This window comes from Rutidosis leptorrhynchoides, chromosome 9, assembly GCF_046630445.1.
Source record: "Rutidosis leptorrhynchoides isolate AG116_Rl617_1_P2 chromosome 9, CSIRO_AGI_Rlap_v1, whole genome shotgun sequence".
NCBI classification, from domain to species: Eukaryota; Viridiplantae; Streptophyta; class Magnoliopsida; order Asterales; family Asteraceae; genus Rutidosis; species Rutidosis leptorrhynchoides.
In genome coordinates, this window is record NC_092341.1 from 331,720,561 (window position 1) to 331,740,621 (window position 20,061).

General features: G+C 34.2%; 1 pseudogene; it reads left to right on the forward strand.

The window, feature by feature from the left end:
- Window positions 1–3,682: 3,682 nt before the first annotated feature.
- LOC139869063 (subtilisin-like protease SBT1.3) lies at window positions 3,683–8,395 on the forward strand (annotated as a pseudogene).
- Window positions 8,396–20,061: the final 11,666 nt, after the last annotated feature.

Consider the following 20,061-nt stretch of genomic DNA (forward strand, 5'->3'; position numbering starts at 1 on the left):
ATATTTACATGTTGTAAGAACATGTAAGCGCGAATCCTATTGATAGATCTATCGGGTTTGACAACCCCAACTGGGCTAGTCGCTCTAGTATCGTAAACGGTTGCATAGTACTTCGTTTTTACTACACTTGGTACAGTGTAGGGAGATTTCATAATAAAGGGAATATGCCACATTAATTGTTAAGTATGGTTACCGAAGCGCTCAACAACTTATAGAATACTTTTATACACTTGCGAGTGTACATATATTTATGAAACTGAAATCTTGTGGTCTATCAAAATTACTGAATTTTATGATTGTATATGATAAACCTATGAACTCACCAACCTTTTGGTTGACACTTTTAAGCATGTTTATTCTCAGGTATGAATGAAATCTTCCGCTGTGCATTTGCTCATTTTAAAGATATTACTTGGAGTAATTCATGGCATATTTAGGCCAGTACCTCGCAATGGGACCAGATATTGATGACTTCTTCCAGGTGGATTATGACGGGTTGTTAAACCTACTAGTGAATTCAAGTTGGAACGTGGGGTTAGACAAGGTGACCCGTTATCACCATTTCTCTTCATAATTGCGGCGGAAGGTTTGAATGTGATGACGAAAAGAACCGTATGTAATAAGAAGTTCATTGGTGTTGAAATTGGTTCCCGAAAAATACCTATCTTGCATCTTCAATATGCGGATGATACGATTTTTTTGGTGAATGGAGTGCGAGGAATCTCCGAAATCTTTTCAAAATACTAAAGTGTACTGAACTCACTTCGGGGCTTAAGGTTAACCACCTCAAAGTAATTTGCTTGGGATTGGTGTCGGGAAGAATGAAATTGAAAGCATGGCTACAATGTTTGGGTGTAATACCGGATCATTTCCATTCACTTATATTGGTCTTCAGGTTGGGAGTAGAATAAATAAATTAGAAAGTTGGAATCCGGTTTTAGATAAATTTTTATAAAGACTCTCGGATTGGAAGGCATGTTCGGTATCTTATGGTGGACGCTTGACTCTTATAAAATCGGTGTTGAATAGTCTCTCGTTGTACTACTTCTCTCTCTTTCGCGCCCCGCCATGTGTGGTGAAAAAACTCGAGTGTGTAAGACGTTCTTTTTTTTGGGGTGGGTCGGGTTCAAAATCTAAAATTTCATGGGTTAAATGGGAAGAAACCCTTCTTCCTTTCAAGAAAGGAGGGTTAAATTTGGGTTCTTTAGAAAGCAAAAACTTAGCTTTGATTGGCAAGTGGTGGTGGAGGTTTAAATCCGAAACTAACTCCTTGTGGGTCAAAGTTATTTCTAGTATTTATGGGTCTTCGGGGGCTTTACTACATCCTTTTGATACTAATGCGTTTCCTTACAATTCGGTGTGGACTAACATAATAAAAGCAGAAAAATGTATCGATGATCTCGGAGTTCCATTCCGGAACTCTTTTATTAAGAAGATTGGGGCGGGAATACGAATTCTTTTTGGAACGATCTTTGGGTTGGGGACTTTACTCTCAAAAGCAGGTTTAAACGCCTCGTGTATTTGGAATCAGATCTCTCAGCTTCGGTTGGCTCCAGAATGTTGCGGGTTGGGTCAGAATGGGTGTTAAACGGCTGCTGGGTTCGAGAACCAACGGGTCGGGCGGTTGGTGAGCTGTACGAACTGAAATTGTTGTTGCGTTCGACTGTACTTCAGCTAGAAAATCCGGATCAGTGGGAATGGACGTTGAGTAACAAAGGTGTGTTCTAAACAAAATTTTATCGGAGCTTGTTGACAATCAAATTCTCCCTTCGAATACTAATACTTCTTCGGGTACCTTGCGTAATGTGCTTGTACCCAAAAAGGTAGAGGTGTTCGTTTGGAGGGTCTTAAAAAGTAGAATTCCGGTGTTGATTGAATTGGATAAGAGGGGTGTCGGCCTACATTCGGTTCGTTGTCCAAAATGTGATAACGATATCAAAAGTATTAGCCATTCCCTCTTATCTTGCGAAAAAGTTCGTGACGTTTGGGTTAGAATCTTTGATTGGTGGAGTATTCCAAGACCACCAAATTTTGATCTTCGAAATCTTTTAGAAGGTAACTTGGGACAATTTGGTTCGGATTTGGGTAAAAATATATGGCAAGCGGTAATATGGACGTGTGTGTATTTAGTGTGGAAAAACCGTAACGAAAGGGTCTTCAAAAACAAAGATTGGAATGTACTGGTAGTGGTTTGTGACATCCAAGTCAAGAGTTTCGAATGGGTTGCGGAAAAATGCAAAGTAAAAGTTATCAATTGGAATAGAGATATTTCACCCTAATTAGTAGTGCGAATGTAATTGTACATATTGTTTCTCTTGTTTGTTGCCATCTTGACACCTTTGATTGTAATTCTTGTGAACCGGGTAGCTACTTGTATTGGTTTTGCAACTCTCCGTGTGAGATTATAATAAAATTTTTGGTTGTCTTTCAAAAAAAAAAAAAAAAAAAAAAAAAAAAAAAAACTTGACAAGCCTTTATACCCTTTTTGTTCTTGTCCGTGTCTACCCAAAATTATATGAGCATATTTATTTTATTTTTTTAACCTAAAAATAGAATTAGCCCATCCAATAATTTTATGGTCCAGCGACCTGTTAAGTTTTTTAATTTATATATAATTAAATCACATTTAATTAGATTATCTTTTTCAAACTATAGGTTATAATTATAATTATATATTAACAATATATAATAATTGGTGATTATAAATATGCATATACGATATATACATATAGCCGAATATCTAAGTGCCCATTATGTGTGATCATGTACTTGTATATAAGCGGTAGTATAGATTTGTGTTATGACCACACTAAACCAACGGTACTATCATTGATTGAAATGGAAACCACATGGACTCTAAGTGATGGGAAAAAGTACATGGACTAGCAGTAATTTTTGTTACAAATCACGTGGACCTTTTTCCTTGATGTTTTTTTTTTCTTTTTTTGAACGGCGATTTTTTAGAATCAGTAGATCATTTATTTTAACGACCCTCATCATTTGCACGTAACACATACGTTCGGGCGGAAACCCGAACCCGATTGACGGTACCCGGGGAACACATCCATTCGGGCAGTGGTCCAGGCAGAGGTCCGTGAACGAATCCGGTAAAACCTCCCTATATGGTCCATATATACCACCATTATTGGTGTTCAATTGGTTTAAAGAAAATCATGTCATCCCTAAAAATCGAACCATGACCTCTCCCTATTCCATGACACAAAGTACATGGGAGGAACCGTTGAGCTATGCCCGCAAGTTCTGTTCCTTGATGTTATGTCTAGTTTTTAAGGATGAAATCATATATACCGTAACCAATTGCATTCGTCCTTGCATTGCATTTATAAGAGCTTACAAAATTCTTCTTTCTATTGTTTGAAAATAAATCAACATGAAATATGTTACTTAGAAATTAAGATAAAGTTTTTGTATAGGCTAACAACTATAAACAATAGTTATATCTGATCATAAAAGTTTGAACCAGCAGAGAAAAAGAGGCGAGTGTCTCCTTTTATTAATAGTATTGTTTAATTTGCATTTGTTTAATTTGCATCAAATTCAAACGTGAAGCAAAGAATGGGTACATCCCCAAAAAATTTAAATCTTGTACAATTGAATGCTATATTCAGATCCACTGAAGCTCATTTTTGTATTTTCTTTTTCAAAAAAAGAAAAATAAAAAATGGGCGAGATTCGAGTGAAATGGTGTATATTGCTATTTCTGCAAATGTTAAATCTTGTTACTGTCAGTTGTGTTATGAAAACTTACATTGTTCATATGGATAAATTATCCATGCCTACAATGTTCACTTTTTTTTTTGAACAGCAGCTAAATTTTAAAAAGAGACTAGCAAGAAGCTAGGAAGAAAAAACAATTACAGAGCGTTCATAGGATTGTCTAACCACACATTCCAATTAATTCTACATTTTTGCCATCTAGCGTAAAGCCAATTAAAACTACAAACAATGATATTATCAACGATATTGCCTTTGCGGATCTTATTGTCTTTGAAGATGATATTGTTGCGAAGAGACCAAATGTGCCAAAGAGTAGCGATGACAATAACTCTGATGATGACTTGTTGGTGTTGTGAGTTCGGAAAGCCGTCCACCCAAGCCCAAATACTAACCAAAGAATCCCATGCTGGAATATTGAGATTAACCCACGTTGCTATGCAAGACCAAATCTCTTTTGAAATAGAACATTCAACGACCAGGTGATGTTCGTCTTCTTCGTGAATACCGCAAATGCCACAACGAATATCAACCGTATCAATACCACGGGTCAGAAGGTTCATCCTAGTAGGTAATCGACAAAGGTTGAGACGCCAAATGAAAGTATTAATTTTGATCGGAACCCATTTACACCACATTGTAGGCCGAGAAAAAGATGAAAGCGAATGATTGTCGATAAGATGACGAGCTTCTGAAACCGAGTAAAGACCATTAGAGAAACCGTGCCATAACCAAGAATCGTGATTGTCTGAAAGAACCACGTTAGTGAGAGAAGCAATGAGATTTAAAAGTTGTTGGTTTTCAATACCCCCCCTAGGATCTCTTCTCCAAGACCAAACCATTCCTTGAGCCGAGAAGTGGCTTGAAACTGAGCTACTGGGGTCAATATTAAGAGCATATAAGCGAGGGTATCTGGAATCAAGGGGAGATTTATCGTGCCAAGGGTCGGTCCAAAATTTAGCAGTTAAACCATTTCCAATCGACAATTTCAATGAGGAATCTGAAATGGAAGTAGACAAATGTATGAGGTTAATATTTTTGCAGATTGAACCCCAGACCCGCGAGGAGTAATTGTTACACGGTAATTTATTTCCTTTAGCTGAACCATGAATCGCTTGAATAAGTTTAACCCAGTTTGCTTCTTTTTCTTTGAAGAATCTGTCACGCCATTTATATACTAAGGCTTCCTTTAGCCTACAATGTTCACTGATCATGTTGAATGGTATGCATCTCTTATACAATCAGTATCAACAATTTCACTACAAGATATCGACAATAAAGAAAACGAAAGAGTCATTTACGCGTACAAAACCGCTTTACATGGCGTTGCAGCCCGTTTAACCGAAGAAGAAGCAGAAAGATTAAAGGGCGTAAAAGGAGTTGTGAGTGTCTTACAGGACACAAAATACCAACTGCAAACTACAAGAAGTCCTATATTTCTTGGGCTTGAGTCACAAGATGGAAGTAATATGGGCTCAGAGGAATTGGCCCAAAATGATGTTGTAGTTGGCGTTGTGGACACTGGGATTTGGCCCGAGAGCGAGAGTTTTAATGACACGGGCTTCGTCTCTATCCCAGCCCATTGGAAAGGAGCATGTGAAGTGGGGTCGGGTTTTGAGGAACGACATTGAAATAACAAAATTGTGGGTGCGAGATCGTTTTATCGAGGATATGAAGCAGCTAATGGAGGTACCGTTGGTAATACATGGTTTTCATTTTGGTAACATAGTAATAATAATTCTAGTACAAACTAGTTTTCGAACCATCGCTTCGCGGCGGAGGTTCGATTTTTAATGTATTTTATTGTATTTAGTTACGGAGCCTGCGAGTGAAAAATCAACATATATGAAAAGTACCCTAAATATTTAACGTTTTTTTAAAAGTGTCCGTTTTGCGTATAGTTAGTGACATTGTGTTCATAAAATTATTTCGAGTTTAAGGATGGTGTCGGAAAAATTTAACTCGTTGCGAGCGAGAAGATATGACCTGTTGAATATTTGAGTGGAGTTTATTTAAGATATTTTATGAAAATTTTGATTTGACGCTTTAACCCCTTGTGTTGGGGGCCGATTTTAATTTTTGAACAAAGTGTGGGGGGCTTTTGTGGTGTTACTTGAAAGAAAGAAGGGGTAAAAAAAAAGTGGAAAGACGAAAATACCCCTAATACTATTCATAAGTTTTGTTTAGTAGTTAATATGGTAATAACTAATAAGTTGCGCATTATCTTAAAACATGCATCTAGCCCTTTATCTAGTAACCATTTTAATAACAATTTGAAACTTTTGTTACACTTACTTCAATAAAACAAAATAATTAAGCGTTAAAATAGTTCAAAAGATCTGAGTGATATAAAATTTGGTTTTGAAATACACTTCGTATCGTACCATGTTTAATAATCATTCAGAGTGCACTGAATGAATGATGTAATATATACGCGTGATAATTTTTAGATGAATAAACGTAAAATAATAATTGTTTGATAAATGTTTATATATAATTGAAACATAATTTTAATTGAAAATGGATGTGCTTAAAGAGTAATTCACACATATTTTTTTTAACGTTTAGCATCACTTGTCATTTAGAAGTTACAAGCAAATGCGTTAAATACTCAAAGGTTAAACATCAAACAGAAAATTATCAGTTTAGCCAAAAAAAATAATAATAAATAAAATAAATAAATAACTCACCAAACATATAAAAACTGTAAAATTTGAACTCTTGAATAACGTTAGTTTCAACTATTTCTGCTAAACATGTTACTTTTAAATTAAGAGACAGTACAATTAGCTTTGAATAATCCTTGAGTCGAGAAACCTATAATTAATCGGAATTTCAAACTATAAAATAAGTTATTATCAGCCCAACTTAATATAACATGTTTAATTTGGGTCATGCGAGTTGAGTTGTACGGAGTAGTTGTTATGATTTCGTCTTAAACAAAATTTACAGGTATAGATGAAGCCATCGAGTACAAATCTCCAAGAGATCAAGACGGCCACGGAACACACACAGCAGCAACGGTTGCCGGATCACCGGTGCCGGGAGCTAATCTTTTCGGGCATGCACGTGGCACCGCACGTGGAATGTCACCCGATGCAAGAATTGCAGCTTTTAAAGTTTGTTGGAGTGGTGGTTGTTTCAGTTCAGATATTCTCTCAGCAGTTGATCAAGCAGTTGAAGATGGTGTTAACATCTTGTCGAACTCTTTAGGAAGCGGTTCGTCATCGTATTATCATGATAGTTTGTCGATAGCGACATTTGGTGCGATGGAAAAAGGTGTCTTTGTTTCATGTGCTGCTGGTAATGAAGGGCCCGAACCGTCTAGTGTCACGAATGTTGCGCCGTGGATGATGACGGTTGGAGCGAGCACGATAGATAGGGAGTTTCCGGGCAGGGTGAAGTTAGGGAACGGGCAGTTATTAACCAGAGTTTCGATTTATAAAGGGGGAAGGAATCACCTAGTAGGAAAACAATATTCTTTGGTTTTTGTTGAAAAAAATTTAACGAGCCCTGATTCAGGCTCGTTATGTATGGAAGGAATGCTGGATGAAACTCTGGTTAAAGGAAAAATTGTGATATGTGATCGAGGGGTCAACCCTCGGGTTCAAAAGGGTCAAGTAGTGATTGATGCAGGTGGGGTTGGTATGATTTTGACTAATAGCGCGGCTAATGGGGGTGATTTGGTGGCCGATAGCCACCTTCTTCCTACGTTAGCTGTTGGTCAAAAGGAAGGACAAACGATCAAGGAATACGCGATGTCAAATCGGAAGCCCGTAGCGAATCTGGCGTTTTTGGGGACGAGAATAGGTGTAAGATTGTCCCCGGTGGTGGCTGCTTTTTGTCTAGAGGACCGAATGCTATATCGAAGGATATCTTGAAACCGGATGTCGTGGCTCCCGGTGTCAACATACTTGCAGCTTGGACCGGGGATGCGGGCCCGTCGGGTCTTGAAACGGATCATCGAAGAGTGAAGTATAATATGCTCTCGGGAACTTCAATGTCATGCCCTCATGTTAGCGGGGTGGCTGCTTGGCTCATGGCGCAACATCGGGATTGGAGTCCAGCTGTTATTAAGTCAGCATTGATGACAACGGCTTATATTCATGCTCACACGTTTGATCCGTTAACAGACTCTTCAACCGGTGCACCATCTAGTCCATATGACCATGGTTCGGGCCACATAAACCCGTCTAGGGCAATTGACCCCGGTCTAGTTTATGATGTCAACCCACAAGATTATTTCGACTTTTTGTGTACTCAAGGTCTGACTCCATCCGAGCTTGCCATTTTTGCCAAATTCTCAAATCGAACCTACGAACACTCATTTTCTAAACCGGGCAAATTGAATTACCCGGCTTTATCAGTTGTGTTCCCAGACGATGATCAGGTTCGATACGTGACACTTGAGCGAATAGTCACTAATGTTGGCCCTCCTAATTCTAAGTACCATGTAGTAGTCTCAGATTTCAAAGGGGTTGATGTGAAAGTTGAGCCAACAACCTTAAATTTCATGGATAAAAATCAAAAGTTGTCATACAAGGTTACGTTTACTACAAAATCTAGGCAACACACACCTGAATTTGGAGGGTTGATATGGAATGATGGTGAGCATAGAGTAAGAAGCCCAATTGTAATAGAATGGTTGCCACAGGTATAAAATAAATCATGTTTTTAGAGTCTACAAATACTAGATGGTGAAATAATTACTGTGTTATAAAATTAACACTATCTCATTTGTAATACTACTTATGTTTTTTTTCTTTTTTTTAATCTATATGTGTTGTATTGTGGGCTGGTCTTTCGAACCCAGTCTTTGTTACAAAAGCATATAAAGTTCAAAGGCCCATCTATCTATCTATCTATCTATCTATCTATCTTCTATCTATCTATCCACTTGTATAAATCGTGTAGTATAATCCTAGGTGTCAAATCAAGATTAACTCACTAATTAATATGCTGATGTGTTAATTACAGGATTAATCAACATTAATCCCGATTAAGCCCAAGAAAGTACACGTGTCGGTAGTGATATTCTATCAGGGTCATTCGCTTTAATCATCTTTTAGGGTTTCAACATTTTTTTTCTTTGCACACAAATTTTCACAAAACAAGCCGATTCAATCTCTACAATTATTATAATTCGTAAGTATGAAATATATACACAATTTTAGGGTTTTAGTTATCGCTCCAATTGATTAGGCAACAGAAAAGCCTGAACAGCAAGCATTGAAATGATGTTCGATTGCAAACGGAACCGCGATATTGAAGATCTACGATTTGTATACGAAGCAATATAACTACGATTTTTAAGATCCACGATTTTGAAGCGTTTTTTTAATCGACAGATTCGGCAACAGATTACAGAAGTAATTAAACGAAGTATATCCGCTGGGATTAATCTTGAAGAAATAATATCGATCTCCATGACGAAATAATTAGTACAGGTTTGTTATTAACTTATTATCCATGAACGAAAATTTCAATTTTTTCCGATTTTCAAGTTTCTTATTAGTTTTTCCTTTTATGTTTAATAATGTACTCTGACGACTTTAGTATTTCTTTAGGCAAGCGTTTTCAGGGTATGCGTTTTTATTATTGATATGGGTTTCTTATCAATTTGTGTTTGAATATGATCCGATTTATGAACACATAAGTTTGTATGTCTTCATAGTCTAAAGCATTATTTACATGCTCTTATCAATATCTGATATGACACTTTATTTCACAATATGCTAGAACAATATCATGTTATATTGCATAACTAATTTTGTAACAATAACTTTATGATTAGGGTACCAATACTGAAAGTCATCTGGGCACGTCTAACTTGGATAACCAAATTCACAATTATGTTTTCTTTTCCTTGTATATTGGATAACCAAATACTAAATGGTCAAATGGATGGGTCGTGTCATGGGACAAAACATGTTATTTTGAAACTAAATAAAAAATGTATGGGTCGGGTCAATAGGCAAAAGTGGTCGGTGCATAACCAGTTCAAACGTGTTCCATCGGATCATATAAAGTTAACCTACTACTTGTTATATTTAGTTCGGAACCTTTTAAACAAGTCAAAATGAAATACTACATTTTATTGTTACCAATTCCAGGATGGGTATAAGACTCAAAATTATTTCACACCGAATAGAACTTTTGAGTTACTGACTATTGGTTAGAAGGAAATTACAGATCAATCAAGTGAGTTTGTATAGTTAGAGTTGATGCTTTGTTTTTTTACAATGACTTTTGTGTATGATATATGTTAGCTGCATATATGAATTTATTTCTATTAAATATACAAATGAAGTTTACCGCCTTCATATGCTTTGTTTGTATAAAAAGGTTGATCAACTTTATTTGTATTCCTTTTTGAAACTTCTTATCCCATCATTTCGCCACCGAGTTCTGATAAATATAGTTTAACAAGTTGGGTTTTGATTTTTCTTATTTTGACCAGGTGTTCGATATAGTTGATAAGAGAATTGAAAAAGTCGTTCGTTGAGGAGAAAAGGGTTGGATGTCTTTCGTGTTGGAGATAATGCCACGATTGCGAATTAGAGCGTGCATATCCAAAAGACTTGGGCATCTTTACCAGCATGTGACTCAATTGAACTGTCACCATCACCTTTTTTTACTGGTAATATTATAATAAACTGTCTCTATCTTTTGGTTGGTGTTTGTTCCTATTTAGAATGGGATATGGGTTATTCATATTGTCTTGAATACATTTAAGCTTAGTCTGTAAGTGATGAAGAAAGTAGTTCTTCAAGAAGAAGCAGCAACCTTTGCCCAACAATCCATCTTACAAGTAGTAATCTAATGGAACTTCAGGTTTGAATTTTCTGTTAACAAATAAAATGAAATACTTTCAGGGTATGTTTCACTCATATTTTTTACTATTCTTGGTCTACCACAACAGAATTATACAAGTTTCCATCTTATATAATAAGTGTAGAAGCCTAATTTTCTTCGATAATCTGAAGGTAGTATTTTATATCTTAATTGGTTATATTTTTAATCTAAGTTCTAATGTAAAAGGATGAAGGACACTATCTGAACAAGAAATACACAGAGGCAAATTTGTATATGTTTCACCCTTTATATTAAATGTATTCCAAACCAACCCTTTCATTAAGTAGTTGGGCTGAATTGACCACCTATAATATGATCGCATCATGGTTTTTCTTTTTCAATTTTGAGATACTTTATTGGGTTCCAAGGTTGTCTTTTATTTAATGATGATGATTCTAGATTCTAACAACCCGACCTAATCCATCTGGACGAATACATTACAATTGGTTACATTGAGAGGTACTTGACCTCTATATGATACATTTTACAAACACTGCATTCGTTTTTAAAAAACAAACTTTCATTTCATCGAAAGTTGATGGCATGCATACCATTTCATAATATATCCAACTATAATTGACTTAATCATAATCTTGATGAACTCGGCGACTCGAATGCAACGTCTTTTGAAATATGTCATTAATGACTCCAAGTAATATCTCTAATATGAGCAAATGCACAGCGGAAGATTTCTTTCATACCTGAGAATGAACATACTTTCAAGTGTCAACCAAAAGGTTGGTGAGTTCATTAGTTTATCATAATCAACCATTTCCATAATTTTAATAGACCACAAGATTTCATATTTCCATTTTTCAATAACATGCAAGCTGCATAAAAATCATTCATATGGATTGAACACCTGGTAACCGACATTAACAAGATGCATATAGAATATCCCAATCATTCCGGGACACCCATCGGACATGATAATTTCGAAGTACTAAAGCATTCCAAATTCCAGAAAGGGGCTTGTTGGGCCCGATAGATCTATCTTTAGGATTCGTGTCAATTTGGGGGTCTGTTCCAAAATTCTTAGGCTACCAAGCTAAAAAGGGGCATATTCGGCTTCGATCCATTCAACCATATAATGTAGTTTCAATTACTTGTGTCTATTTAGTAAAACAGTTATAAAAATAGCGCATGTATTCTCAATCCCAAAAATATATATTGCAAAAGAATTTAAAAAGGGAGTAATGAAACTCACTATTCTGTATTTTGTAGTAAAAATACATATGAAAACATTGAACAATGCAGGGTTGGCCTCAGATTCACGAACCTATATCATTTGTATATTTATTAATATACATAGTTGTAACCGAACAATATATATATATAAATTTATTAGTTATATACTTTTAATAATATATATGTTTCATATATTCATTTTGTTATTACTTTTCGTTATGTCATATGTATTAAATATATTTTTAACATATATATTTGTTTATTAATAATAATAATAGTAGTTATAATAAAACCAAAATAATAGTAATAGTAGTAAAAATGATAGTAATTATAATACTTAATGATAATTATAATGATATTAATAATTATAATTGTAAAATATTAATTTTACTGTTAATGATAGCTATGTTACTTTTTAGTAATTACATAATAATAATACCCGTGATAATACAAATAATACTACTTATGTTATTATTAATAATTCTATTATTTATAGAAAGATACTAATACTAATATTTACGAAAATAATAATAATTCGTATTATTTTCATACTAATAATAATCATAATCATAATTTTGATAATAATACTAAAGTGGTAAAAATTATGTTTTTTTAGTAATACTTATAATAATACTATGATAATATTAATAACATTACTACTTAATAATAAAACTAGAAATGGTAATAATATTAGTAATAACAATAATAATAATCATATTTGTAATTTTAATTATGATAAATAATAAATGGTAACTAATACTTGTTTTAGTAATAATAATAATAATAACCATAATGCTTGTACAAATAACAATCACTAATAATAAAAATAATTAGAATATTAAAATAATAATAATAATGATAATAATAATAATAAAGATAATAATAATAGAAGTATTAGAAAAAATACCTCAATGTGATAAGCCTTAAAAAAAAGGCTTACGCCCGGGCTTGAACTTAGGACCTCTCGATCCCTCAAGACACACCTTAACCATAACACCATCTAATTCATTCTGTTATATTTCATATGTTTAATCTATTTAACCCGTCAATTATCATCTCGGCCCAACAATTAACTAAATCCTCGGCCCAACTTCACAAGCCCAGCTAACTTTAAACTGCCCAAGGAGTAAAATGATTATGGTGGCCCAAATAAAATCTCATTCATTGATCCAGTAACAAATAAATATAAACGGTTGGCCTGTATTAAAAATCGTAGATATACAGTAGGGTTTAGTTTGGGTTTTGCTTCGAATAGGAAGAGAACAGACAGGATCATCATCATCACCATCAACGTGATTCATCATCAACTCGTATCATCATCTTCTATTGTTCATCATTATCATTAACTCGTGCCTCATTCTACTGTATTATCATGGCAGCAGATACAGGAGCTGTAACAGTAATTTGAACGAAATAGATATGAAAATAGTTGCAGGTTTTTGTGGGATTCGTGTTCTGGGTTTCGTCTGACTCACGATACATAAAAAAAATAATAATTTGAAACTCGATTAATTGAATAAAATAAACCAAGTTGAATAATCAGATTCAGTCATTGTTTAAGTGGGAGACACAAGGTGGGGTCTTCGGTTTATCAATCAATCATCATAATCGACATTTCCTCATCATCATCTTTTATCATCATTATCACTTCGATCTTCATCATCTTGATTCATTATCATTACCATCACATAACACCCATCGTTAATCATCATCATCTTCATAGATGTTTTACTGTTGCAGGTGTCGATAGGACGGGTGGTTTCAACAGAATAATAACAGCAGGAGTTACTGTTTTGTACAGGAACTAGAAACAGAAACATAAAGCAGTTGCAGAGGTGGTTGTTGATGGTGGTTAGCGATGGTGGTTATGGTTTATGACAGAAAATAGTAACAGCAGCATGGTTACGGGTGTGGTGTGGTGATGGTATTTGAAACAGAAAAATAGATTACACAGTTATGTGGCAGTTTGAAGAAGAAGAGAGGGGAAGAGAGAGAATGAGAGAGAAAGAAGGTGTCGGTTTGGGTTTGTGATGGTGTTTTCTCGATGGGTTGAAACAGAAATAGCTGCAGCAGGAGATAATAGTGGGGTGTGATGGTTTTTGGTGGCAAGATCAAACGAAGTAAGTAATACAATAACAACAACTATGTTGATCAAGTTATGATTTTTTTTATGATAGTTGTCGTAAATGATGGTGGTTGTGGTGGTTTAAGGTGGACTAATGGAGGGTGGCGGTTCAAGATGGTGTTTAGGGTGGTGGAAGGTGATGATATCCAGTGGTGGTGGCGATGAGGTTGTGGTGATGGTTGGTCGTATGAAAACAGAAAATATTAACGTTGTAGTTAGCTTACGGTGGTTGTTCAAATGATGGAGATGGTGGTTTAGTGATCACTAAAAGTAGTAAGAAGACATGTAGGTTTCGTGAGTTGTGACCAACGAGTAGTGACAAGAAACTATGATAATTGGTTTTGTGGTTCTCGGATGGCAGCACTTAGCAGCGAACAACAACAAGTGGTGTTTATTGTTCATGGTGGTTCCGGTGAGGTGAAGGTGGCCGGTTAAGGAAGGCGTTCAAACTTTGATGGTGGCGGTTTGTCTAAAGAGAAGAAGAAGGTAGAAGGAGGTGGTGATAGGTGAGTCTAATATCTAACTATATATAAATATATTACCTGTATATATGTAATTCTTTATATATTAATATAAGATAGTTAGGTAGATGGAAGAGAACAAGAAAGCAAAAAGAACAGTACGAGAACTAGCGGGTTTTAAAATATGAAAAGAATTACACAGTTTCAAGTTCTAATAATCGATCATGCACATGGATATGAATATTATATACATACAATGATTTAATCGAAGGAAATAATCACCAATCATACACAGTATATACAATGAATTAAATTTTAAAGAGTTAGCTGTCATAATTTAGAATCTAGTTATCGACAAGTACAAATAATTAAATAATATAATAATTATAAATTATTTTAGAAATGAAACGTGTGAAATTATTAATCCACGGACTGAATTTCGTACCCCGTCGTTACTCAGTGGCATATAAATGTATTCAGAAAAATCCCATATTTTTAAATTAACTATATTTATTTGTTTTAGTCATTATGGTATAAAATTCGAGTATTAACTATTAAATAAAAATTACATTAATTATTCACTCCCAACCCCAAGTAAAATTTGAACAGTTTTAAAATTAAACAAATGGTTCCTAAATATATCTTTAATAAGCCTAAAATTTATAGAATTCGTTTTCGGGTTACCGTTTATTTTAAAATAATATTAGTTTGAATTTAACTTGCTTAATATCAATCGGAACATCAATGAGTATTACAATTATTTAATATTTATTTTTAATATACTTTATTAGTATTTAGATATGTTTTATATATTAATTATTATTTTTACATAATTAATTTCTAACAATTACATCATAAATTATATTTTGAATCATATACATATTTTTTTTAAATATATACATACCTATTTACAAATCGTTGTTCGTGAATCATCGGAAATAGTCAAAGGGTAATTTGAATATATGAACATAGTTTCCAATATTTTCGAGACTTAACATTACAGACTTTGCTTATCATGTCGAAATTATATAAAGATTAAGTTTAAATTTGGTCGGAAATTTTCGGGTCGTCACAGTACCTACCCGTTAAAGAAATTTCGTCCCGAAATTTGGTTGGGATGGTCATGGCTGACAATAAATATGTTTTTATGACGTATATGAGTTGTAAAAATATAGTTTTATCATCATCGAGTAATATGGATAAAACAATTCGATTATTTGAAGAGTACAATGAAATTATCGCAAAAGAGTGAAATGAAAGAAATAAAGTTTCGTCATATCTTTTGACGCATATAGGGTTGATTTTCGGAGTTTAAGGGATTTAAAAGAAAATCTGGGAATCTATAAGATCTGATTCTTCAGGATTTAAGGAAATTAAGATCTCTTTAATTAAATGCGATAATCTGTTTCGATTTCAACGTCTGATACTCTCACTATAAATGAACCTATTTCGTTCCATTATTTTCCACAACTCTCAACTTTTATACTCCAATTCATATTTTCAAAACATTTGCCAAATTATCAGAAGTCACAGAAAAAGATGGAATTATCAAGAAAATATGTTCTTGATTTTGTTTAAAGACTTAGTAGAATGTAAGAGTCGTGTAACATGGCACATGATGACGTTATGATCTGTGAATCATCATGTTCCATTAGAAACTCAGCATGACTTACTGTAATATAATCACGTTGATCAAGTGTCATTATATTATACTAATTCATGCATCAATTTTTTTGCATTTCTCCATAATTCATTCATAAATTAAACTTAGATTTTACAGAAGTTTCCAATATAATGAAACACAGGAAGCACGAAGAGGTATATAATTTCAGACGAGAATATTTATGAAAATATCCTCAGAAATATCGAAGATATTTATGATGATATTTTGGAATTTCCAAGTTCAAAGGTTGATGAAGAAAATTTTTTCGCAAGATTTTAACATGACCTCGGAGCAAGATATTCTCTAAAGATTTCAACGGATCCAGAATTACCTGGATTCTTTGAATATAGGGTATGGTCCTTGTATTTGTCCTTGGTCTCCTTCGTGGTTAGCTCAATCCGTTTTCTAGTTCCAACTTTTCTGAGCTTTTCCCACATACTATTCTTTATCATCAAACTTCCGACGATTAAGGTCGTTTACGGTTGTCTACAGTTTCTACTGCTTCATTCAGCTTTTTCAAAGTTCAATGTATTGTTTCGTAGGCTGGGTGCTTTTCAAAATTTCATGATTGAAGATCGTAATTCTAGGAGGTAAATGTTATGTGTATACATATAACTGTTGATATAGAACTGTTGCGAGATTCAAAATACTGATTGCTGATCTCCAGTAATTAGTATGGAAATTCTCATTACAAGATGCGGATGAGTATATGATAGGGTGTTAATGAACAAATATAATGGTTCTTCAGAGAGACTTAAGCTGGTGAGTAATGAAATTACTGGTAAGTTTACTGCTGATGCGGTGAAATATAAACGGTTCTCCGGTAACGATGATGAAAGAGTAATCGTTATAATAAGGCTTGTTCAAATGAACAACTGAAGTTGATTTGCTGGAGCTGTGACAAAACTTACTACCTTGAAAAGGGATTGTAAAGTTATTTTCGGTAATAACAACGCTAAAGGAATTAGTACAGATACGTGTTAAACGTTTATTCAGATTCTGAGTGTTTTCAGGTGCATAACTATATGCATCGATCTTTTCTTCCGTAGATGAAGTGCGGTTGGTTCATCCTCTCGATTGAGGTGTTTTCAAGAATCATGAAGAGTTTGAACGCAGATTGTAATCGTCAAGATACAATTGAGGTTTAAGATGAAGTCAAGTGGCAAACTTGAAGAAGTTTTTAGTTTCATATGTTATAATCAATATTTTAATTCATTTTAATTGTTCAACATTATTAGTCCACAGTCGATAGTCCACAGTTAACAATTCAATAATTCATATATAATATTCGAATTAATTAATACGTATCGTGACCCGTGTACGTGTCTCAGACTCGATCACAACTCAAAGTATATATATTATTATAGAATAAACCTCAACCCTGTATAGCTAACTCTATCATTACTGCATATAGAGTGTCTATGGTTATTCCAGATAATATATATAGATGCGTCGATATGATATGTCAAAACCTTGTATACATGTCCCGATATTTAAAGTGCGTAAAATAAATAACAGAAATTAAATGACGATAAATAAAATTACGAGAATATAAATTACAATAATTAAATTGTGATAAGTAAAATGTAATCAGTTAGCTAGGAACAGTTAGCTAGGAACAGTTAGCGTGGATTCTTAACAAATTTTTTATTTTTTATTAGTTATTTTGTTTGTTTCTAACAAATTTTATTTTGTCCAATGTTTTCTTCATTATGCCACTTGTTGGATTCTGATAGATCAAAATCCAAATATGAAATTGAATGAAAATGGTTATTTTGCGGTGAACGGATACATATATCGGTGGTTGTAAATAGGATAGTAAATGACTATTGAATCAGATTTGAAGAATGTACAGTGTAACTTATTAATGTGAAATCTAAATGTTTCTAGGGTATTACCTACCCGTTAAAATATTTTCACCATTAACAGTTTGTACAAAAGAATTTTTAATTACAATCTTTATGAAAATATACTTACATATATATTTTCTTCAGATGTAATCATGGATTTTAATGAGTTAATATGATATTAACTCATCTGATTTACCATTAGAACAAGAATATATAATCTCTAAAACATTATAGATTACATAATCGCCATGTCGAACGAAGATAAATGATGTAGAACGTCATGTAGAACGATGATTATACTCAAGGTACAGAATGAGATATCAAAGCTGGTGACGCGGATGTTGTTGTTGGTGGTACTAGTGCTGTTGGTGCTGAGGCTGGTGATGTTACTGGTGCTTGCAAATTGTGTACCGTGCTATCTAAAGTTAACACTCGAGCTCGAAGTTCTTTAACTTCTTCTACTAACCCTGGTTGGTTATCAGTGTGAGGTAGAGGTCGGATATCTTCTCTAGTTCCGTTAATGGTATCCTCAAGAAGAAAAATTCTTGCAAAAAGGGTATAAACGGTGTTGCGAACAGGTTCGCCGGTGAGCGGGTCGAGTACTCCAAGGTTAGGTGGTAGATTCGGTTCATGATATGGAGTACCTTCTTCCCTTCTCCATAGGGTGAGTATGTCACGAACCCACCCCCATTGTATCCAATAATCACGGTAGTTGATTGGTTGGTGTGCTCCTGTCACGCTGTCTTCAGAGTCAGAGGAATGTGGTCGATTCGTAGAGGCCATCTTACACGATCACAGAAAAGATTTTTTGGTATGAAGAGTTTAGTGACAGCAATTGAGAGTTGGTTGTATTCTCAATGCATAATATGCATAAATATATATAGTACCAGGATCCCTTAAATTACGGAGAAATTTACGAGAGATATCAGGCAAGGTCTACAGTAACAGATACGCTAAGATATGAATTGTCAGATGCGCTAAGAAATGAATTTTGTCTATACACTATTCATGCAGTCAATGCAGTAAAACGTGTCTAGACTAAGAATAATGAGCAGGTAATTTCCTAAGGATGATAAGTAGATGATTTCCGACAAAAATGATAAGCAAAACTTTTAACATGCAGACACGGTCGAAGTCCAGACTCACTAATGCATCCTAACGACTATCAGTTAGACACACTAATGTAAGACCTGGTTCGCTAAGACCACCGCTCTGATACCAAGTCTAACAACCCGTCCTAATCCATCTGGACGAATACATTACAATTGGTTACATTACGAGGTACTTGACCTCTATATGATACATTTTACAAACACTGCATTTGTTTTTAAAAGACAAACTTTCATTTCATCGAAAGTTGATGGCATGCATACCATTTCATAATATATCCAACTATAATTGACTTAATCATAATCTTGATGAACTCAACGATTCGAATGCAACGTCTTTTGAAATATGTCATGAATGACTCCAAATAATATCTCTAATATGAGCAAATGCACAGCGAAAGATTTCTTTCATACCTGAGAATAAACATGCTTTCAAGTGTCAACCAAAAGGTTGGTGAGTTCATTAGTTTATCATAATCAACCATTTCCATAATTTTAATAGACCACAAGATTTCATATTTCCATTTTTCAATAACATGCAATCTGCATAAAAATCATTCATATGGATTGAACACTTGGTAACACACATTAACAAGATGCATATAGAATATCCCCATTATTCCGGGACACCCATCGGACATGATAATTTCGAAGTACTAAAGCATTCCAAATTCCAGAATGGGGCTTGTTGGGCCCGAAAGATCTATCTTTAGGATTCGCGTCAATTTGGGGGTCTGTTCCCAAATTCTTAGGCTTCCAAGCTAAAAAGGGGCATATTCGGCTTCGATCCATTCAACCATATAATGTAGTTTCAATTACTTGTGTCTATTTCGTAAAACAGTTATAAAAATAGCGCATGTATTCTCAGTCCCAAAAATATATATTGCAAAAGCATTTAAAAAGGGAGTAATGAAACTCACTATTCTGTATTTTGTAGTAAAAATACATATGACAATATTGAACAATGCAGGGTTGGCCTCAGATTCACGAACCTATATCATTTGTATATTTATTAATATACATAGTTGTAACCGAACAATATATATATAAATTTATTAGTTATATACTTTTAATA